The sequence below is a fragment of the Micropterus dolomieu genome, linkage group LG10 (genome assembly GCF_021292245.1).
Source record: "Micropterus dolomieu isolate WLL.071019.BEF.003 ecotype Adirondacks linkage group LG10, ASM2129224v1, whole genome shotgun sequence".
Classification (NCBI taxonomy): domain Eukaryota; kingdom Metazoa; phylum Chordata; class Actinopteri; order Centrarchiformes; family Centrarchidae; genus Micropterus; species Micropterus dolomieu.
Genome location: NC_060159.1, coordinates 21,713,143 through 21,736,034, shown reverse-complemented (window position 1 = coordinate 21,736,034; position 22,892 = coordinate 21,713,143). Strand labels below are relative to the sequence as shown.

Genomic DNA, 22,892 nt, shown 5'->3' with positions numbered 1-22,892 from the left:
GCCAGTCCATCTGCCGCCTGACGAGGCAGGGAAAGGCCCGAAACCCCGCACAGTACAGCCCAGAGGCGAGAATTTAGATAGCCCCGAGGTTTCTGGATTGACCGCCGCTCCTGCAGAGAGCAGGGGGCTCTGTTGTCATTTTTAAAGCAAGTGTCAGAAAAGAAGACCGCATGGAGAGGCAGAAGAAGATTAGGATGTGAGCTCATGCGTGGCATTTGCGCACTTGTGATAGGCTACCATGTGTAGCGAAAGTGACCTTAATATTGTTGGCTAATTCAAGAGATATTTGTATAAACCTGAATCTGAAGTGCCCAAACAATAATGAACAAAAAAATAATGAAAGGCCACAAAATTAAAATGTGGAAATGCCTCTACTAACTTCTACAAAAGCAGACCTACCTCAGTCTCCAGTTACATTTTCTGTTGGCGGCTGAAAGGGAATATAATGCAGATTAGGGTTTAGTCTTCATTCATTTAGTCATCATTCATCTCAATTCATTCACCAATCCAACATATTTTGTAAAATACACTAGATTCACTTAAAACATAAAGTTCATAATGTAAATAATGTTGCTAAATAAAGATGATGTCACCCTTCTTGGATTTACTATTAGTCCTGATTGGTTTAAATGCTTAATGAATGGGCCACAACTTATTTCTAATAGATCACAATGGATATAGCCTGCAGTCATTTACCCTTTTGCTACCAGTGTAAACAGTAATCCCCTTACAGGCTTTAAGGCTTCTTTAAGGATATTGTGTCACAGTGTAACACTTAGTAAGCGTTAATGTATTTAGTGGGTGAGGGGATCCATGCTGAGATATAATGGGCCTATAGGCCATACAGGCTAATGTGCCTATTTGAACAGGCTAATATGGAGTCTACATACTGTGCAAGAAGACGTTTGTTTACACATTTATTTTTCATTAGTCAGCTGTAACGCTCTAAATTAGAGCAGTTAGATGGAAAGCTTAAAATCTCACAATAGTGTCTGCTTCCAGTCTACGTGCACATGTGTTGGCCTTGTTTATGAGTCTGTTTGGTTTTAATCAGACACCGGCCCTCATATGGCCATGAGCGTCCGTTAACTCAGCCCTGTAGCCTATCTGTGGTAGGCCTGCACCTTTCCAGCCAAAATAACGACTGGCATAATGAAGGCAACCATAACAAACGGCCCAGAAGATGTTTGTCCTCCATCAACAGCAAAAGCAATTAAGAAAATAGTGTCTGACCTACATAAAGGATGCGTCTCGGAAGGAAGCACAGGTTAATATGCTAATATGGATCTGCTAATTGTGGGGATTTACTTGTCGGTTTGCGGAGGGGAGGGGCCCGGGCGTCACTGCCTTGTTTAAGCCTTCAAGATTTGCAGCAAATTAATTTCTCCCCATGCAGTGCGTGAGGTGAGGAAAGCAGAGGAGGCAGGAAACAGGTGGTCGCTGTAAAAAGGACAGTCAGGGAGAAAAAGACTAGTACTGAGATAAAACATCAAAAAATCTGCTTTATTGGCGCCTTCATTTCTCCTGTTTTTCTTCTCATTCAAATTTATTGAGAAGTGTTATCCTTCTCAGGGATTAAAACAAATCATATAGAATACATCTACGTCCTGTCAAGTGCATACATCATATTAATTACTATAGCCCCCGGGTGACAACCCCACCTCCACCCACCCACTCACATACAGAGCCGCAGGACGTTTAGGCTACTTCAAGGACCCCCAACTCTCAAGGAAACAATATAATATTAAGTGTTTTTTTTTAAAATAATTTTGCAGGAATAACATGGGTGCTAAGGCTACCCCTTATAAGAGGCAGCCACCGGGTATCATTGCCGGTTTGTGTTGTCAATTAGCGTGTTCAATTATTGTTCTTTGTTGCCGTAATTACTCCTGAAGTCAATTGAGACGTTCATTTCAGGGCAGACACGTGTCATCTGCTGCGAAAACAGTAAAGAAAAGGCCAATCTGCTGCCAACGGACAGTCACTCACCAACATATTGGATAGCTACATATAATCCTTAGGCCTGTCCATGGCGATAATTATTATAAACAATAAGCCCTGCGTCAAATCATGCCCCTTTTGGTCTATTATTGTGAAAATTACTATTTTCTTTGATTTCTTTTGTAAAACAACCCCAACTTCCCATTAATACATACCCCACCCCCCCCACCCCCCAAGAATCGGAGATTAAACTAAAAATAATAAAAAAAACAAAAAACCCTGTAGTGTAATACAAAGTGAATGGCTGTTAAAACGGCGTCTGTTTCTTCTCTATTCAATCAATTAATGGTCCTCTATGGTGAATGATTAACAATATTTTAAATAGACGATTATGGCCATAACCGATGCTATAAAATTGATTTCTAAAACTTAACTTCAGCAGCTGTTAGATCAGTAAGCCTGCTGTGTGTGTGTTTGTGCGCGTCGATCGATGTTCATTAACTGCTCTTTTCAAGAGTTTCTGAAGTGCTCCTGAAGATCACACGAAAGCTAAGTCTTTTGACTATTTCCCATCCAGTTTTTTTTTTTTTTTTGGTAATGCACAGATGGGAGGAAAGTGCAAAATATAGCCTACTACTTTCAGATTTTCATCATTTCTTCTTCTTCTTCCTCCTCCTCTTCCTAACGGTTTTTCTTTTAAAATGCAGCTATTCAATCCAGCAGCTAAGTTAAAATAAACTACTTTTATTACTCATAAATGAATCAATTATTTCACTGGGTTCAGTTTTGGCTGTTTGTTTAGATGGATGATGTATCTAAATTGTGTCTGTGGGATTTCAAATATTAAAGATGTGCCAGTGTTAAAAAAGATGAAATAATGGTGAATTGCTTGTGTGATTACTTTCATATGGCTCCAGGCTCTAATGGAGGCTTTTTCCTGCATGGTGAGTTCAATGCCAAGAGTCAAGTGGGTCTTTGACCTTTTGGCTTTATTCTCACTGCAGACAGTTTCAGTTGATGTCAGACTTTACTCTGTAATGGAAGACTTTCATATATGTACAGCATCAAACTACCACAGCTAGCTGGACTTGGCAGTAAATGCAGCCTATTGCTGGTTGTGGATTGTTTCTACTGTGGTCTTTGGTGGTTTTTCTCTGAATACAAGAACTCCCACGAATAGCTGGTTGTTATAGTAAGCAGGGTACCAAATGCCACATCAACACATCCAAGTACTGCCCACAAGTCTGCTTTATTGAGACAGCTTGCATGTGGATGTAGTAATTCAGCCCTTTTGAAAAAGTTATTAATGGAACCGTTAACTTATCATATGCACTTCTCCCTGCTAAATTTATATCCATCAAGAGCTTTGCTAAGAAATTTTACACTAAGGTTTGCAACCTTTTTGGCAGTTAACCCTTAAAACAATGTGATGTTAACTTGTACCCCTCATTACTTTTTGCTTAAGTCTAATGGTTGTGTTCAAAACAACCAAAGTGTGTTTGTTTATTTTTGAATCATTTTTAGAGGCCTAAAGAGGTCAAATGATCAGGACATGCACAAGATAAAAACAAATAATGCACGAAAAAACGAACAGAACTTTGTGTAGCAGATCTGTTTTCTCTGCTTCCCTGTGTTCTCAGTCATATTCTGACTGCCCAGGTTTATCTTGTGACTCCTTAAAATATGGCTTTAAGGACTTCTTTAACTAGGTTGCACTGATCTGCGAATATTAAGTGGTCTAAAATAAGCCATCAGCACACTGAAATTTGATTTAGTTTCATGTATGCAATGTTCTGACCTGCAAAGTCTTAATCAGGCAAACAATTTGTTAGCATTTCCTTTTCCTTTACTATCTTGTCTAATCTCAGCTCTACAAGCTCCATTCTGTTCAACCTTTAGTGATTTCCATCTTTTTCTCTCACTCTATTTCAGGTCTTGGTACTTCACAACACACAGCACATGTTAACAACTGACATGTGTAGACTTTTAAACTGTACTGTGCTGAAACCAACACGAGATTTTTTGTTTGTGGGAAACCGGGCAAGTAAAGGTCAGCAAAGAATGAAACATCTTTTCAGTTCAATCACAGTCTGTCATTGTTTGACTGGCCCAGAACCGAGCTCCTCCTCTGGACATATAGTTAATGCACTTGAGCAATCTGTAATGATCCTGTGTGAAATGTCAAAACATGTTCTTCCACAGTGTCTGGCTGTTGTTTTCATGCATGAAAGTGTATCCGCTTATTGCTGTTCTTGTCCTGGCCAGCAGAGTGCGCCGCTTTGGCAAGGCAGCATGAGGGGAGATTAACCTGTGGGTCTCTGAGAAGAGAAGGGGAACACACACACACACACACACACACACACACACACACACCCAGACCTGAATAATGAGGTATCGTGTCTTTCTCACACCCTGGGATCGCCATTCATGCCTCATCCATTCATGTCACCTTCCACATCCATCTCTTGTGCTGCAACTCTCCCTACACTCTTTCTCTCCCTATCATACACGTGCACAATGACACACATAGAAACACACACAGTGTCAAGAGGGAGGTCAGGTCACGGTGATGAGAGATGAGGCTTCTACTGAGAATAATTACAGTTGCGGATTGGCTGCTCCCTGCTCTCTTCAGTATGAACATTTCCTATTGGTCAGACTGTCTCAGAGCTGGCCTACCAGCTGGCCTGTTTGTCTCAGGTGGTAAAGGCAATTATTATGATTAATGAAGATATTATTTATCATAGCAGATAATTTGACAGCAGAGCTGGCTCTAACTGCTTTGCTACAATGGCTGCCATTGTTAGGGTTTTCATAATTTATCTACCCTGCATCTGTCTTGCGTTCTCATGTGAAAATGACCAAGCACTGAGGTGAAATGAGAGTAATTTCACAAGCATTTTTAAGAGGAGTATGGAAATATCTCGTCACCTTTGCACGTGGTTTTTCAGTTTACGATTGCACCATTTATTTTTTCTTCATGAAACAGTCTTGTTTTAGTACTGCCTCTAAAGACAGCTGCCAGATGATTGCACAAGAAATGTGTCCTCAACTGACTGTGATGGGGGAAAAAAACCTAAGTTCTTAAATCCCTAAAATTATAGATGGCACGGACATAAGACCATACATAGAGGGCTTTGTCACTTGAACATACACATATGTAGTTTTGGGGCACTTGCTGAAACAGTTATGTTGTTTTTCTTGGGAGGACCGTCTTCTAATTGAACTCGTACGCAGTTCCTGTTTACTGCACAGAAACACAACATACAATAACTGCATTTAAGTTTGTATCATTCTAATGAATTGCAGACTTTATCATTGTATAATAAGCTTTATTATTTTGCTGAATTGTTTATGACATTTCCATTCCAGCCATCAGTTCCTGTGCAGATGTTTAAGGAAACACTTTAGAAAAGGCAGTTTGTGAGATAAAATGTTCTAATAATTGTGCCATTTTCTTTCAGAATAGGTTTGTAACTGGTAGCATTTATCCATCCACACAGAGTATCTACCTTATTAAAGGAATAAATTGTCATCAAAAACCAAGCAGCAAAAGTGCTTTGAATCACTTCTCACAGCTGCCTTCATTGTTTAAAATATTCAGGATTTTCAACATCAAAAATTCACAAAGAAAGCACAAATAATATATAAAAACTGTCAACACCGAGTATGAAGCCATTAGAAGGTCTTAGTGCTCTTCCATCAAAGATTGGTAAAGTTTTTCATGTTCTTCTTGAGCATCAAAAACTTTCTCCTTTGAAAGTTAGAAGTTTGTTCCATTGGCAAATGGACGTGAATTGATCTGTGTGTGTGTGTGTGTGTGTGTGTGTGTGTGTGTGTGTGTGTGTGTGTGTGTGTGTATTTGTCTTAAGAGCCATCAATAATGGCTCTGTCTGTACGTTAAAGTGACAAGGACACATGCACACATACAGACACCTACCCCCATTACCCACAGTTTGTCAGCTTCATAATCTTGCTGAGAGAGGCAGATCTCTCAACAACAGGTGTGTGTGTGTGTGTGTGTGTGTGTGTGTGTGTGTGTGTGTGTGTGTTTGCATTCACTTGAGTGCATGTGTGCAGTTGTGTCTAAAATGAGGAGAAGACTCCAAACATCAGCGAGTGGATAGACTGATCTAATCTAACTAATTCATATTTTCTTCCATCCCTTTTTGTTTGGCTGCTCAAATATTGGAGAACAGACAAAGAGTGAAAGGGAGAGAGTGATAATAAATAAAGGAGGAAGGGAGGTACAATGGAGAGAAGTAGATACGAGGTACAGATAGAGAGAAAGAGGAAGCAAGCGCAGGTGTAGGAGGGTTAGGAAAAAGGATGGGAGCAGGATCAATTATTCAGCCAGTATGTAAATAGTGTGAAGTATAATGCTATTAGCTGTGATTATATTAGGCAGCTATTTTAGGAGAAAATCTGCACCCAGCTGCTTTCACAGATGTGAGAGGAGAGGAGAAGAGAGGAGAGACTGATGTAACTTTCCATGCATGCATTCAAAGGATTTATTAAAGTCAGCCAGGCCATATACAGTCTGTATGGGTATTAATGTTATTTATTGTGTCCATGCTCATACATAAAAACTGAGTGTCCATGCCATTGCATCTCTTTAAAAAGAAGATGCCCTTCCCTATGGGTAAGTACATGTGTGTTTGCATCCCTGATTATGTGTGATTTTCTGGGCGTACATGTGCATGTCAATACTGTGCACATCTTTCTATAATGACGTGTATTCGCACACAAACATACAGCATCCCTCTGCGAGTGTGTGTGCCTGTGCATGTGTGCACCCTTTACCACTTCTTGCTAGCCCTCTTCCCGCCTCTGTTCCTGTGTTGAGGTATCCTTGTTCTCTGTATTGTGATGTTTTTATCTGTGTGTGATTGCTACAGTTCCCTTCAGCCAAAACACACAGCTCTCTGAAGGCACACACAGTGCCAGCTTTAGCCGCCCTCTGAGGAGTGTACGTCAATAAAATATGAGCCCCGGCATACACACAGCCTAACAGACACTCACGCTAGCCCACACATTAACACACACACTGCGGCCTGCCTCAGTCTCTGAGTTTACACTGCTGTGAACATGAACGCTAAGTGGAAGTTTGCACGCAAACATGGCGGCCACAGGAGTTACCTCAGGCCAGCTGCTCTGTCATCCAGTGAATCAAGCGCACCATTGTGTTCCCTGCCCATCATCACTAAATCTTACTGTGGCATGTGTTTAATTAATGAGCACCGTTTGTCCTTTTATATCCCTGCGTGATCTTTCAAGACCTTCCATCACTCCTACTCACAACAAAGGGAAAGAGGACGATTGAGGAAAAATGACACGTGTAAGAGAGAGTGGTTCCCACATGGGAACGTGTGCATGTTAGGTTCGCGTGGGAACTGTTGGTGCAGCAGGCTTGTTTGTTGGTGCATCAAGTGACAGCAACAAACTTGATGTGAGTTCTTCAGGCTGAAAGGCTATAAGTGGGTATCTCAGCACAGCAGAAGATCAGAGAGAGAGAGATGAGAGGGCACACACTGCATGCAAACACACAAACACAGTTCACGTGCACATACACTTCAGCTACTGGATAAGGCTTGTAAATTGCGTCCATCAATCGGGCGGTTAGAACCTAAAAAGACAATCATAAAAATGTAAAAATGTCTTAAGCTAGAGTTTGCCACCATACTGTGAATAGGACCAATGACAAAAACTGATGTGAGTTGCAAATTCGATCACACCGACAGACTTTAGAAGTTAATGCTGAAAGCATTGGTACAAGGAATGAAGAGCGTGACACAGTTGAAACCCAAACAAAGTGTAAAGCACATTTTTAAATAGCTGGTGAACTACACTTTACACATTTGATTTTATATTATTTTCTAATTGCTTATTTATTTATATGGATGACACGTGGAAAGTGTCTCTGTAAATGCCCACTTAAGCCATGTCCAGCTTAGGCTCTTCAAACCAAAGCTGAACTACCTTCTTGGACCACTCTGTGCCAGAACTGGACTGTTCCCAACCTCCCCACCCCTTCCTCCTCCACCCACACAGTGGAAAGCCAGTGTAGGACACAATCCCTCACTGGTTTCCCACACATTCTTTTCTTAATAATTTAGGAGTTTTTTTTCACATAATCCACATTACAACGAACATCTAGTCTACACCATGTTTTAACTGCATTTTTCACATCTGTCTTATTAAGTAGATTCAATTTTATACAACACAGTTGTGTGCGGTTTTCAGTACTCTCAGTACTCTTCTGTACTGTGAGCTCTGTAAAAAGTCCTTTGAGTATACAGTAGTTTAGTACAGGTATATATATGGTATAAATATACAGTGCATATACTTTGGCGTCACATCCAGTTCAACAAACGTAGGACCCTTTGAACGAGAGAAATGATTTGTCTTATTCAAGTTTGAAGCTCTGTGCCCTGTAACAGTTCTGTCAAACTTTACTAATTAGTATTGACAATGAGAATTGGATTTACATTAATGAATGTGTTATCATTTTAGATCCAGACTATTGGGGTATTTCATGGTCTGGCTGGGGGGACATCAAGCGTGGATTGACATCCACAGAACTTTATAAGCTTGATGCTCAGACACAAATTAAGCCAAAGCTATTGAGTACAGGGACAGTTTTCCCAACATAAGTAAAGTTTGGTCTGATATTTTGTCTTTTATGTCCTTAAAATGATTAATAGTCAGTAAATGGTGAAAATGATGGGGGGATATGATTTGTATACTGTTTACTGTCTCAGCTGCCATTTTCTTTCCCATTTCTATTCTTTGTCTTCTCCTGCACTTGTTCTTTATTTCTTTCTATCTTTCTTTCTTTCTTTTTTCTTTCTTTCTTTCTTACCTCTTTGTGGACGTACAGGGGTGCTCATTAAAGCCAGTCTTTATCATTTAATGAAGCCATTGGATTAGAGGTGATGCATTGACCAGTCAAAAGGGAGAAGTGAAGGAGTATGGAGGAGGTGAAGGAAATCAGGTGCTGGTAGCACCAAATGAACATGTGTGATCGATACTAAAGTCTATTCAAATTTATTTGACAATAACGTCTTTATTTGTTTAGTTGCACCATGGAGACAAAGGCTATGATTAAATACTATGCCATATTTTTTCCTTTCCAAAGTCAGATTTGAAGTTCAACTATGCAAATGTAAGTGCAAATATTATTACATTATTGCAATACATTTTAAAATTTTTTTAGCCTGTTTGATGTCACGGGTTTGGGTTTGTGGGGTGTGTTTTGTATTTGTTTTCTGTGTTCATTCCCTGCCCTTGTTTGCTCTTCTCTGTAGTTTGTGTTCCTTTGGTCATTTGTTTATTGTCAGGTTTCCTTGTTAAGTGTTCATCAGTGTTTTTAGTCTTGTTTTACTGTCTCTGTGTTCTTTGCTTTTGTTTTTTGTTAGCAAGTCACTTATGTTGTCTGTGTTATGTTTAATTTGGTGACATTGTTCCTTGTGTGTTTCACTTAGGTTTACTTCCTGTTTTAGTTTATAGTTAGTCTGCCCTAGTGTCTCTTGTCATGTTTTACTTCCTGTGCTTGTCCTTGATTGCCTTAGTGGTCTCACCTGTTTGTATTTAAGTTATTGTCTGTCTTTCAGTTGTTGCCAGTTCATTGTGGATTTTGTGCGTGTTTCCATTGTTACCTGTGTGGATTTAGTTGTTTTGACTTTGTGCGTGTTTCTAGTATTTTCAGTGTTTCTTGTGTGGATTTATACACAAAAATCTATCACCTTTTGAGTTTTGAATTTTTCGTGTTTTGTGTTTTTTGGAACTACCACAAAACCAGAAAACTGACCTGTACAATCTCCGTGTCTGCGTTAAGGTCCATAACCTTTGTCTCCAGCAACACTTGAATTATGATGGAAGAATACTTTTCCAGTGTGTACCAAACTTTTACATGTCGTTAAGGCTTCTGCGAACTGCATGATTTACACAGTTTGTGTATTTTGGTTTGACAGTACAAACATACATAAAATGTAATTTCAACACAGTATGGCATATCTAAAGTACTCCTAATGCACCACGTTCAACTTAAATGTAAGGCTGACCCCTAATAGTTTACTAAACCTTTGATGAGAAGAATCTAAACAAAAAAAAACAACCTCAAACTGCATTTCAGTGCTGCACCTTGGAGCCAGAAGAGTCGCCTCCTGCTGGCTGTTCGATAGAATGCAGGTTAAAGTTACTTTTCAGAGGTTCCCGCTTGGCCGGAATGAGAACCAGAGCCAAGCAAGCGAGCAGTGAACATGGACCGCAACCGAACACAGCCTCCGACAGCAATGGAGGCCAATTTGACAACAGGGAATACAGAACTAGGATGACTTCCAGCGGCTCTGACCATGACTTGGACTCAGACTCGGACAGGAGCAACACATACTCTCACTCTCGACTCGTCAAATATTGACGCTTGGTCAAGACCCCTTAACGTCGCCTTTTAATGCTCCGTATTCATTAATGGTCACTTGATAGGCATAAGGTCTTGTTATATATCACCATTAACAGTAAAATAAATACATGTTTTTCACCAGGGCAGTAAAATGTGAAGTTTAGCTGCTGATCTGAGCTTCCCTGCTGTTACCGTTTTATTTCCAATAATATTCATCATCTGTTTGTCTCAGGAAGGTAACGCACATTTCTGTCCACTTAGCAAAGCCATAACAGAGCGCTGGGGAATAACAATTAAATTACAATCCAACAACATATTTTTTCTACCAGGGCCGTAAAATTTTAGCTGGCTGATCTGAGCTTAGATGCTGGAAGCTATGTTTTATTGCCTATTAGTGATCAGCTGATTGTCTCATGAACATAACTGACAATGCCAAAACAGAGCGCTGGAGAGAGAGTAACCACATGAAATGAATCCAACTACATATTTTACACAACAAGGCAAAGCACAGCACTGGAGAATAACTACATGAAATTAATCCAACTACATGTTTTTTCTACCAGAGCAGTAAAAGTTTAGCTGGCGGATCGCTTCCATGTTGTAAGCAAACGTTTTAATGCCAATTACTGATCAGCTGATTGTCTTGCTAAGGTAACCAGAAAAGCTAAACCACAGCGCTGGAGAACAACAAGGCTACATGAAATTAATCCATCAAGATAAGACACTGACAGGGGAAACACACCATGGCTCTCTGTGATTATGGCCAGCTTCTAGCTAAAGCTATCAAACAACAGCTTTCATTTGCATCGCCAAAGTCCGACTAACTTTATTACCTGTCCAGCAGAAAACAGACTCAGCTCCGCTTTGAAAACATCTGTCCCACGTCAGCTGTCTGCATCTGTCCGACTCCTCTGGCTTCATGGTATAAAGATCCACAGGCTGTCGGCTCTCGTACTAAATAACACGTGCTTGTTCATTTGTCCAAATGTCACTTCTCTTCTAATAAACCAGAAGACTACTAAGAGACTGTAGTCAGAGACTGACTGTCTGTAGCGCTGTTTGTCCGTTGTCGGCTATTGTAGAAACATGACGACAAAATACTACGATGTCTATAGGAGGGTGTGAGTTAAGTTAATAAAAACATAATGGTTCACTATGCAAGGTCTTTATACACCAGAGGCGTGCGACCTCCGACATGTATAGTCGCTCTGGATAAAAGCGTCAGCTAAATGAATAAATGTAAATGTAATGAATCCTCAGAAATATTACACACTGAACCTTTAAAAAGTAGGGAGAGACTGCTTTGTTTGGGGGTGAAGGGGTCAGTAGTGAAAGCAGTGTTTCCCATAATTATAATTCCCCCCCGCGGGAAACACTGGAAAGTAATAATACTAGTAATATATTACAATTTCTGAGTAACTCACCCAACACTGGTCTTTTCTCTTAAAAACCTTACCTTTACTGTCCAAAACTGACAGTACAGGGCTTCCCCCACTGCCTTGAACTATGACTCTACGGGGATCCCTATAGTGCGTTACAAACTGATGCCGACAGGTCTTGACCATGTGTCTATATATGTTGAGTTGGGAGTGAGAACGGGTTGATAGGAGAGGTGTGAAGCAGGAGATGACCAAGTATGTATTTATTCCCTTGTTTTAATAGCAACTTGTGGGATATATGTGTTATACTGTATTGAAATAAATTAACAAAATGTTCTGTCGCATTTCTGGTTGTTCAGATTCATTACCACTCCCTTCACACCCCTTATAAAATGTACATTTTAAAGGCTGATTATGGTTTGGTTACTCTGTAATGTAGCATGGTGTTAACAATGTTACTTATAACATTCATTCTCACAGCTGGAACTCCTAACAGATATATTGTAAGTATTTGATTGAATATCATGAATGGACGGTAGCTAGTCAACTAATGGCTTGAACTAACAACTAGCAAAAGCTTTAGTCGGGGGCAGCCCTACATAAATAGTTAGTGTTTAAACAAAACTTTAGTATACAACTTATAAACACATGACATGTACACTATATATTTAACATACTTGAGTATACTTGAGTATATTTGAGTTCATTCTCCAACACTCAAGTGCAAAAAGTCAGATTTTTGCAAATGAAAGTTACTGTATGCATGAAAAAATGACACATCTTTCTGTGACTTTGGTTGTCTCTAAGGAGGAGATGTAAAGAACATATATCTGATATACGTATTCAGACCACATAAGAAAAACTTTTGATCTTCTGTTTGAAGAAGAGCAGGACTTAAAGCTTTGTCCTGACGTTGATCCTTGAGGGGATAGAAACATCAATGAGGTGTTGGAGCTTTTAAGTGTGGATGCAGGTTCTGCATGTATCCTCCTGACTCCAACCAAGGAGACTGTACTGTGTGCAGCTAGCTGTGTCAATATTGAGTAATCTCAGCTTAAAGAGACAAGACAACAGACAGACTCATTTCTCTTTATGTTTGTCTCCTTTTATTGTCTTTTTTCTGTTTTCCCCTCTTGTTTCTTATTTACCTCCTTCTCTTTCCATCTGTATCAAACTTTCTCTTTTATTGCTTTTTCCATCTGTCTCACGCTCACTGACCTCTATCACTCTTCATTCCTCTGTCTTCCATCCTATACCTGAGCATGTCCCTGTTTCTTTTTTACCATTTCCAGTTCTGATTTGTCTGTGTCTGTCTCGTTTAAACCTGTCATGATAGACACCCCACTCTCTTTCTTGCGTGCTCTCTCTTTGCCTGGACATTTCTTTCTTCTTTTAGTCTTCTTTTTCTTCTACAAATGAAAGCAACATTTGAATAAAATTTTTATCCCAGGACTTCTTGGGTAGGACGGCAAACTGAGCTCAGTCACGCAGCCAGCACCAGCAGGTGTCTAAATGTCCTGGTAAAGAAAGTGAGAAACAGTGAAGCTGAAGGCATTGAATATGGCAGCCTGTCTATGATGGAACCATTGACTCAAAACAGTGAGCTATAAAAGCTGCAAATTAATTCAGTTTGGGCGAGTTGGATATTACTTTCTAGACACACGCTGCTTTGCAGAAAGTGGTAGTTTTAGACATTCTGGATAGGAAAAAAGAAACAATGAAACAACTTCAATAAAAAAGAATAAAACCAGGAACTGAAGGAATGTTTGAAGCATATGAATATATAAATAAAATGTATAAGCAGATCATTGATTGACTTCCTAGGAGGCATAACTGACTTATGCTGAAGTAGTCGGTGGTGAAACTGTCCCTCCTGAGGCACTGTAAGGCTAGACAGGTCGTTAGTTGTTGTCTTTTAATCAATCCTGTGAATTGACCAGATTTTCCTTTGTTTTGTGCAGGCCAAGTGGCACAAGTTGCCTTCCAACGAGTGGGGGCTTGGCTGTGATAGGTTTCTGTTAAGGGCTGGAGAAACAGAGGATTCAATTGCAAACACAGAGGCTGCAATAAAGGCAAAACATTTGGATTTATTAACAGGCTCAGTTAATGTGCAAAGAAGAGTATCAGGCCGAGAGGCACTGTGATCGGGCAGCAGGCGCTGTGAGCAGAGCAGGCAGCAGAGTGCACGCTAAACAGGGCAGGCAGACTGAACGCTCTTCTCTCCGTGACCAAGACCTGAGGCACAAGCGAGAACAAAGCACAGGAATTACGAGCAAAGCAAACAAATGAAGCAAAACGTACGTTGAAGTCTTTTTAAGGTTAGCTTTGACATATGTACCACTAGTGTGAATGGACAATCTATTGAGGAATGAAGAGTAGACTTGATTGTGGAATGGCGGTTAGGTGGGTAGAGGAGCCACCGGTGATTTTGATGATTGGTGCTACAGGAGGAGAGCCAGGAGTGCCTTGCCCAAATACACACACACACACACTAACAGACAAAAACTCTAAGAAAGTGAAACACTTGGGCTCAGAGGATGATACAGTTGGATCATGACAGTTTCTCTCAGCTGCGCTTCACAGCCCCCATAATTGTGTATGTTGGTATATACACCCTTTCATTCAAAAAAAATAATTGCAGTATGTGTGTGCAAGGCATAGTCACCCGTGTAGTGAATAACCTTTTCAAGTATCAGCCTACTTTTCTTCTACTACCAAATGACTAATGCTCATTCATTACTACTACACAACAAGCTAAGATTAGTTGGGCTTCAGAGTGTAAAATATCTCTCTGCAAAGTTAGACAGGAATTTAAGGCACCATGATAACTGAATCTGATCTTGAAAGTGTGATTCCAACATTTAGGATACAACTCTACTAGAGCTTCAACTAGGGTACACTTGACCACACGTGAATATGAATTGTGCACGATTTATAGGTTTAGAGACTGCCCTTGCCCTCTGGTGGAGTTAGGGTGGCTGTGTTGCCTAGGAGACGACCAAAGCAGAAAATTAGGAACAACGTCTAGTTTATTAATGGGAAGAGGCAGTATAGATGGCCCCGACACATGCAGTGATTGCATGAATGAGATGAATTGAGAGTTGGAAGGAGAGAAGAGAGGCTGTACCTGAATGAATGGGCCACATGAGCCTGGCCCAGTCTCATTGTTGAACTTCAATAAACTTTTAGTAATCTTTATAAAACTGCACTCTCAGCGCTTGTTCTGTGACCATGAAGGACACAGTGTGTTCTTTTGTATTGCTTTCTGCCATTAATGACTTGAATTGTGCTTTATTTTACTCTGCCTGCTTTAAAATCACTGGCGCGTGCATATCACTCGACTGCACAAGACTGACATCATTAGTCAGAACTCACAAGTAAGTTTAGTGAAACTGTTCTAATACTGACCATGAAGCCATGCTTAAAGAAGTGAGACTCAACAGTAAGTCTTGCTTAGCCTAGTGAACATTAAGTTGCCAGCTGCTTGACCCAAGGCACCTACTAATGGGCAAACCGGACTTTTATGTCATCCCTTGGAGCATTTATCATATAGTCTTCATATCACTGGGTGATTGATCTAAAGCTCTTTTTGACTTTGTAACTTAGAACGATAACTGTAACTACATGATGTAAGGATTTGCAACTGCGGTCTGTTGCACTTTTGACCAACATTAATTTAATTCTAAGGTGTGGACTGACAGGTGCATGCACAGTACAATCTTGGTCCATTGAGAAACACCTGTAGAAGGGTCGCTTCATTAGATACATAAAGCATCACTTCATTTCCAGGTCCACTGTTTCGCCCCAGCAGCTGTCTAGCATACCATACATCTTTGTTACATTGTGTATGAGTCAACTACAACATCATTAAAAATTTGAAAATTAATATTGTACAGTGAAAAAAGTAATCAAAAATATTTCAATCAGTTTTTGTCTTTTTTTTGTTACTAAATTTGTTTGTTTTTGAATTTGTTGTTTATTGTGAGATGAGGTAATACTGACCTTTCTGCTAATGTCTAAAAAAGCAGTATTAGATGACAATATCACTAAATGACTATTTAAATTTTAAATCCTCTCTTTTCCCTCTCTCACATATTTTCCCTCTGTCAATTTCTCTCACTTCCTCTGCCTCTCTTCTCCTCCCTTTCTACTCACGTTCCCCTCTTCTCCTTTTCTCACACTGTTTTCTTCTCTGTTTGTACCTCATTTCTACTTCTCTCCGAGTCTTTCTTCACCCTCTTCCCGTTCTTTCTCTCTCCCCCTGAGTCCTTCCCCTCTCTCTCTGCTCTCTCTTTCTCCCTTAACATCCCCCCCACACACACACTCACACACACACACACACACACACACACACACACACACCCTATAGGGATAGAGACTGAGTAGAATTACCATCCTCTTGATCTATAATTACCACACAACTCTCTCTACCCCTGGCTCTCTTTCTCCTCGCTTGCTTGCCAGCCAGTCTCAAAGTGTACACAGGATATATCATCATTTAAACATTTCGTCCTGTTTGTGTGAAGAAATATAAGAATCACTGAGATGTTCAGGATGTTGAACACATACTGTATAACAAATGCATGATGGCACGACCTATAAATTGAATGAGCCATTAAGAAAACATGAAAAATAGGATGTCTAACACCACGTCTCTTGTACTTTGACAGGTGATGCACTCGATACAAGTTATTAAGTACCATAGACATTATATGCATGAAATTTCTCTTTCATGCTAGCTTGTTATTGAATCATGGTATAGTCAGCTGATGACCTCCTACGGGGTGCAAAATATATATTTGCCTCTCACAACTGTCAGGTCATGGATAATATGCCTGTGATATTAAAGAGGATTTTAAACATCAAAGTCTGTTACTGCAACAGGTCTTGGGAAGAACTTCTGCATATGTGAATAAAGTTGTATAAAGCCTTTTATGGCTTCAGAGTGATCTGTGTGAAAACTGATGTTTCTGTGTGTGTTTGCATCAGGCCAGTTGACTACAAGTTTGAAAATGAAAAAAAATCTGCAGATGCTGAGTTAGAGTGAGGTAAGTGAGGTTACCAGACCTCTTCTAGTCTGCTCCTCATCTATGCTTGAGGCTAGCGACTCAAGCTACATTAACCACTTCTAGAATAACACACCAAGTCACAGCCTGGTATCATCAAAATGCGAATGAATAACACACTGATTTCTTAAGTCATTTGGCATGGTATTCCAACGCATTTTTTGCTTTTCGCGTGTCATTTCACGACTGCATTGATGTGCCATTTTACACCTACTGTCACAGGTAAAATCAGCATTTGTGGGATATAAATATGAAAGTCCGACACTAAGGTGGTGGAGGGGTGATCTTGTGGATAGAAAGTTGGTCCGGCATGCAGTTCCCAATTGAAACAATAATTACACATTAGTGTATGGTTTTTATTTACGTTACGTTAGTTACCATGCTACACTGTTGCTAATGTTAGCAATGTTAGCTACGTTGCTTAAGTTAGCTACATAGCGTTAGCTACATTAAAGTTTCAGTAGCTAGCTAGCTAGCTAACAATGCTAGCATTGACATTCCCCCAATGTACATTACTGCTAACCTTAACCATCATTAATTATATATGCATGTCGACCGGTTAACCCTACAGCTGCGCAGATAGGGTTAATGTCCTTTGTGTTGCTTAGGTCTATAGGGACTGAACAGCGTGAAATGACACGTGAAAAGCTTAAAATGGGTTGACATGGCATGCCGAAATGTCCTTTAAAAGTGGCGTGCTATTTATACGGCATTCTATGATATTACGTTGCAAGTCAACGACAGAACTGTTTGTGAAGTTGCATTGCGGGTAATAGTGGAGCCAGGCATTGACAAGGAAGAGACCACTGTTCCCATGTGAAACCAAAAGTCAATGTACAAGGTACCAAAACTACTTCTAGGAAAAGATCACGGTTAATGTTAAAATGTTAGCTACACAAGTTAATTAATCTACTAACGTAGGCTACTTATTTTAACCCAAATCATGTCCTTTTCCTATGTAAGTTGGAGTTACGTTTGTCACTTGACATAAGTTGTGATATAACTTCAAAAAAATGTATCAGATATGGTTGAAAAATTGTTCAAGACACAAAATCTTTACAGTACATTGTATAATTTGTTAAGAACAAAATGGAAACCAAAAACCCAAACCGATGAGGGCTGGATTTTTTTTTTTTTTTACCTTTTGTCTGTTTATTGGACTTTGGATTCCTGCCTGCTCCTCTCCTCTCTGGTTTGACCTTTGCCCTTCTCATCTTTGTGACGCCCTGTAGGGTCATGTGTGGGCATGGCCAATCTCTATCCCTTGCAGGTGAAGAGCTGAGACTGACTGCAGTAACTGTGGGCACCTGGGCTAATTGCCCTGTAGAGTATGCCTTATTCTAATTCTTAACCCTCTAATATACTCGGGAGTGGACACGGACAGCTGCGGACCCCGCGGACTACTTCTGTTATTACTACTTTCTGCAGTCAGCTTGGCGGACACGTTCCACACATGCGCAGTAGGACATGGACCCAGGTAGCGCTAGTCGGCGTGCGGACATACCCCCTCTGATGACGTTTTTTTTTATCACACGGACCGTAGCGGACCAGTATAATCCGTGCTTTAAGGATGATGCTGCTGGGCTGAGGTCACTGACCTCCCTGCTAACTCACTACCCTCTGTTTCCATCCTTGGTTTCTAGACATGCTGTTTTAGTTGTAGTTATTGTTTCTTGTACATTACAATACCCTTGCACACATTTTCCATGCATCCATCATCCTGCTGTGACATGACTGAAACCACTGATGTTCATACCCCATACTTTATCACCTTTACTTTGAAACAAGTCTTAATTTGGCTTATTTTGAGTTAAGTAAATATATTTTGTTAAACATTTACCATTGTGTGTCTCCCTTTTGTTGTGGCCTTCTGAACCAGGTCATAACATCTTCCTGTAAGCCTTTGTACCACTTTTTGTATATTAAATTACTGAACTGCATCAGCTTTGCCTCGGGCATCTGCATTTGTGTCCTCCCTGTATTCCTGTTACCCTGCTTGCACCAGACCTGACGTGCCTAAATGTAACCAAATTGCGGATGTTTTATTACATATACATTAACCATAACGTTTATTATTGTTACCATGACAACATAGGTCCAGTATAAGGACGTGTTTATATTTTAGGGTTGATTTAATGTCTTCTCTTGCACTATATAGGTAATTAAGAAGAATAGTCCATTTAATGACACATTTACTAAATTGACTCATTTATAGAGCGCCTTTATCCAAAGCACTTTACAATTACCTCCCATTCAACAAATCACACACCAGTCGCAGGAAGCAAACTTGCAAGGTCTTGGTCCTACCCCTCGGAAGCTATTTTGGGTTCACGTGCAGCCAGTAGGAGTCTGGGGTTAATCTGACAATTCTGCGATTAGTGGACAACCTGCTGTACCTGCTGAGCCTCATTTGCATTAGAAGTAGTTTACTAAACATTTTCATCTACAGAGGATAACAGGTGGAAGGTGGATGACTTCTCAGTGAGTCACTGATAACATTTCAGACATTTAATCAGTAAGTATAGACCGAGCAGCAAAGAGTGTAAAACATGGCTTGTAATCTGAAACGCTTTGATTTATCTATTTGTGATTTCAGAAGACTGTATAACAATGTTTTTAATTTGATAACTTAGATGAAATGTATAAGGATAGTGAGGGAAGGACAGGTTTCACTACACCTGATATTCTAAAACTATTGGTGGCAGTTTCAGTGGATTAGAAACGGAATACAATTTGTTAGTCTTTTGTATGATGAAATCAATAAAGCAGAGAGGCAGTGACCCACTACACTTGTACTTCCCATCTATGGATTTTGGACAACAGAGGATGCCTGTTTTTAACTAGCGTGTCACTTGATAAAATGAGTTAGTCATTCAGTTTATGATGAAATTAATAAGGCAGTAGATGAGGCAGTGAGGGTAAACACAGTTTGTAACCTACACTTCTATTCTCCCCAACATCTATTATTCATTGGCCAAGATGACTCTTTCATGAGGCAAGCTACTTGCACATAATTCATAACGCAGGCTGTGGAAACTAGGACAGAGTGAGATACAGGCAGAGAGGGGGAAGGGGAAGAGGAGGATGGCAGATGAGAAGGCTGAGTGAGAAAGAGGGTGACGAAAAGGATGAAGACAGAGAGAGTGTTGGGATGAGGAGGTGAGAGAAAAGAAGAGGGGAGAGGCAACAGGATTTGGGTTTACAGAAATGCAATTGAATGAGAGGGAACATGCTGCAGAGTCTGCTCAAGTTCACCACAGGGAAAAAAAGATGGAAATTGGGAGATTAAAGGCATGAGAAATAGAAATGAGGAAGAGACAGAGAAGCACTGCAAAATACAGAACAGGAAGAGGAAGATAGATGGCAGGAAAAGAGGGGTTGCGTCTAGCTAATGTGATAGACATCTCTATCAGCGGTGGGAGGAGTCCGCATTAAAAAGGAAAGTTTATCATTGGTCCTTTGTTTTACCAAAGCAAGACGAGTATTAATTTATTCAAGCTTAACTGTGCTTCCTGGTAGGGAAAAAATGGTTTCCCTGCATATTTTTCCCACAGAATCTATAGCTGTAGCAAGGAGAACCCATCTTTTAAATGTGATATCAATGGAAGCTCTTTCATTTGCTCCTGTGACCAGGGGTGGAAATTAACATCCGCCAAGCACCAAGAGCAGGTAGATTTTCAGTTTGGTATAAAATGATAATTAACAGTTGCCTGGCGTTCCTGTTTGTTTTGTGTCGCACTTGCCGCTGTACCCAGGGATCTAAAATTTAAGGGTTAAAGGGGTTCACTGGTTTTTGTTTACGTTCGTTTCATGTTACTTGTATTTGATTGGCGTAGATTTCTAAGGTGGTGGGCGATAGGATTGAGGGGAGAGTATAGCCGCTTTCATACAGAGATCCTGTTTGCGGCATGCCAGCTGTGGCTTTTCACACAGACATCGTTCCATACTACCAACGTTCCCGGCTCAGAGGCAATAAATCGGACCTACCTCTCCGGCTCTGTACCTTTCATATAGCACAGCAAGCCAGCATATTGACGCAGAACTCCCGGAAAGTAATGCAGTGTGAAAGCGGCTTGTGTTAGGAGCTACAAAAGTAGTGTTTTTAGCATTTAGCTAGCTGCTACTAAGAGTGAGCAGTGATGAGATTTAAGGTGAATGATGAGCATCTTGTAAGTTAAGAAAACAACTTACTGTTATGTCTTTAATAGCAATAAAATAATTTCGCTTCAGATTTCACTCTGTCCTCTTCTTTAAGTTTGTATTCAAAATACCTTATTATCTCAAATAAACAAATGTATATGTGACACAAAGAGGGAATTTATTATTTCGGCAGGTAAAAATATGTTTGGCCTTTTGGCAAGTGAGCCAAACAGTTAATTTTCACCCCTGCCTGTGACTAATGCTGCCAAAGCCTGAAAGAAAGACAGCAAGAAAGAAAGGAGAGATGTAAATGAGGAATGAGACAGGTATAATTCTCTGGTTGGAGAAGTAAGACGTAGAGACAAAAGTATGGACCTCTTCTCTTTGGTCTGGTGCTGGGAGCAAAAAGATCAAAATTCAAACATCACTCAGCATGTATGTGTTTGTGGGGTGGGGGTGAGTGTGTGTATGTTTGTGAGAGAGAGAGAGACAGACAGACAGAGAGAGATCACAGAGAGTGTGCACTCTCTCCCCTGCTATATAGCTCTGGGCCATGTACACAGCAGAAAGTCACGACCCCAAAGTAGAGTACGTGGTCTGAATTCCAATGACTTTTTGACTGAGATAGAGCATTTGTGAGCGTGCATGTGTGTATCTTAGTCTGCGTGTGTATGCATGTGTGGGTAATAGGATGGGTGGGAGTTAGTGTATGGGGGACAGTACTCCTTTGGGTGCTGAGAGCAGAAAAAATAGAATGCTGAATTGTGACAATGACACACTACCTCAGTACCCACACAAACACGCATGCACAAACAAACATACATACACACACATAGCAACTGACCTTGGAAGAGGTGTGAGTGTAGGGCAGGACAAGGCGACGACAAATAGAGTTGGAACGAGGCTAAGCATCTTGGCACCTGTTTCCATACAGCCATGCCAGTATGCTGGAAAACAAAGTGCACAGACAATCTGGAAAAAAAGAGATATCACTGGTGGAGTTGCCCTGGAATATCTGTTTTCAAATATGACACTTCACCTTGAAGAGGGTGCACAGGTTCGGAAGAATGTGGCAACCACCATGCTGAGGTGTGTTACAAATAGATACTACATACCAATTCTTAGCAAAACTACACTGGAATAGTAACTGAACTAAGTAAAAAAATTACTCAAACAACCAGTTCTCACTCCCAAGTTGTCACATGTGGACACTAGGGCAAGATACATTGGCATCACTTTTTAACACACTGGGTACCCCTTTAGAGTTATTTTTTAAGCAGGTCAGTCGGGTCAGAGTCAGGCAACGTAAAGAGTGACAAAGTCAAACCCCGGATTTTAACCCAGGAGACCGGTGTTCACTTCCCGTGTGAAACCAATAGTCAACGTTAACTTTTATTTAACTTAAGTTTCATAATGTATGAAAGCTACTTAATGTACATAATTTGCGTAACTAACATAAGTTACATGACTAAACCATGATTTATGATTCTTCAAGAAACCTAACCAAGTAGTTTTGGTGCCTAAACCTAACCAAACCGCAAGGGTTTCTCAATGTTAACCATGTGTTTCATTTTGAAAGTCCAACCAGAAGTTGCGTATTTATTATTGCGAATTTGACTAGATGTGGCATATTTATTGTTGTTAACTTGAAATGACTCTAACGTAACCAGTGCATTAAAAAGTGACGCCAAGGGGTCTTGACTAAGCGTCCTGTCCTGCATTATCGTCCCACAATGTAATGCACATGGTTGTACAGGAAGAATGCACTGCTGCAAAAAAAAATGCACTGCTGCAAAAAAAAAAGAATCAAATTTCTTATTGACAACATTAGCTGGCAGTGGCATTTAGACACCCATTTGCTCATGTTTTGTATACCTGAACTGCATCAGCTTTGCCTCGGGCATCTGCATTTGTGTCCTCCCTGTATTCCTGTTACCCTGCTTGCACCAGACCTGACGTGCCTAA

The 22,892-nt window shown here is 40.3% G+C and overlaps 1 long non-coding RNA gene across 1 annotated transcript; it reads right to left on the bottom strand.

The window, feature by feature from the left end:
• Window positions 1–13,788: 13,788 nt before the first annotated feature.
• Window positions 13,789–18,062, bottom strand: LOC123977299. The gene is made up of 2 exons (XR_006826627.1): window positions 17,929–18,062; window positions 13,789–13,956 (listed from the first exon to the last, which is right to left on the bottom strand). It is a non-coding gene; the product is annotated as an uncharacterized LOC123977299 (long non-coding RNA).
• Between the last annotated feature and the right edge of the window lie 4,830 nt (window positions 18,063–22,892).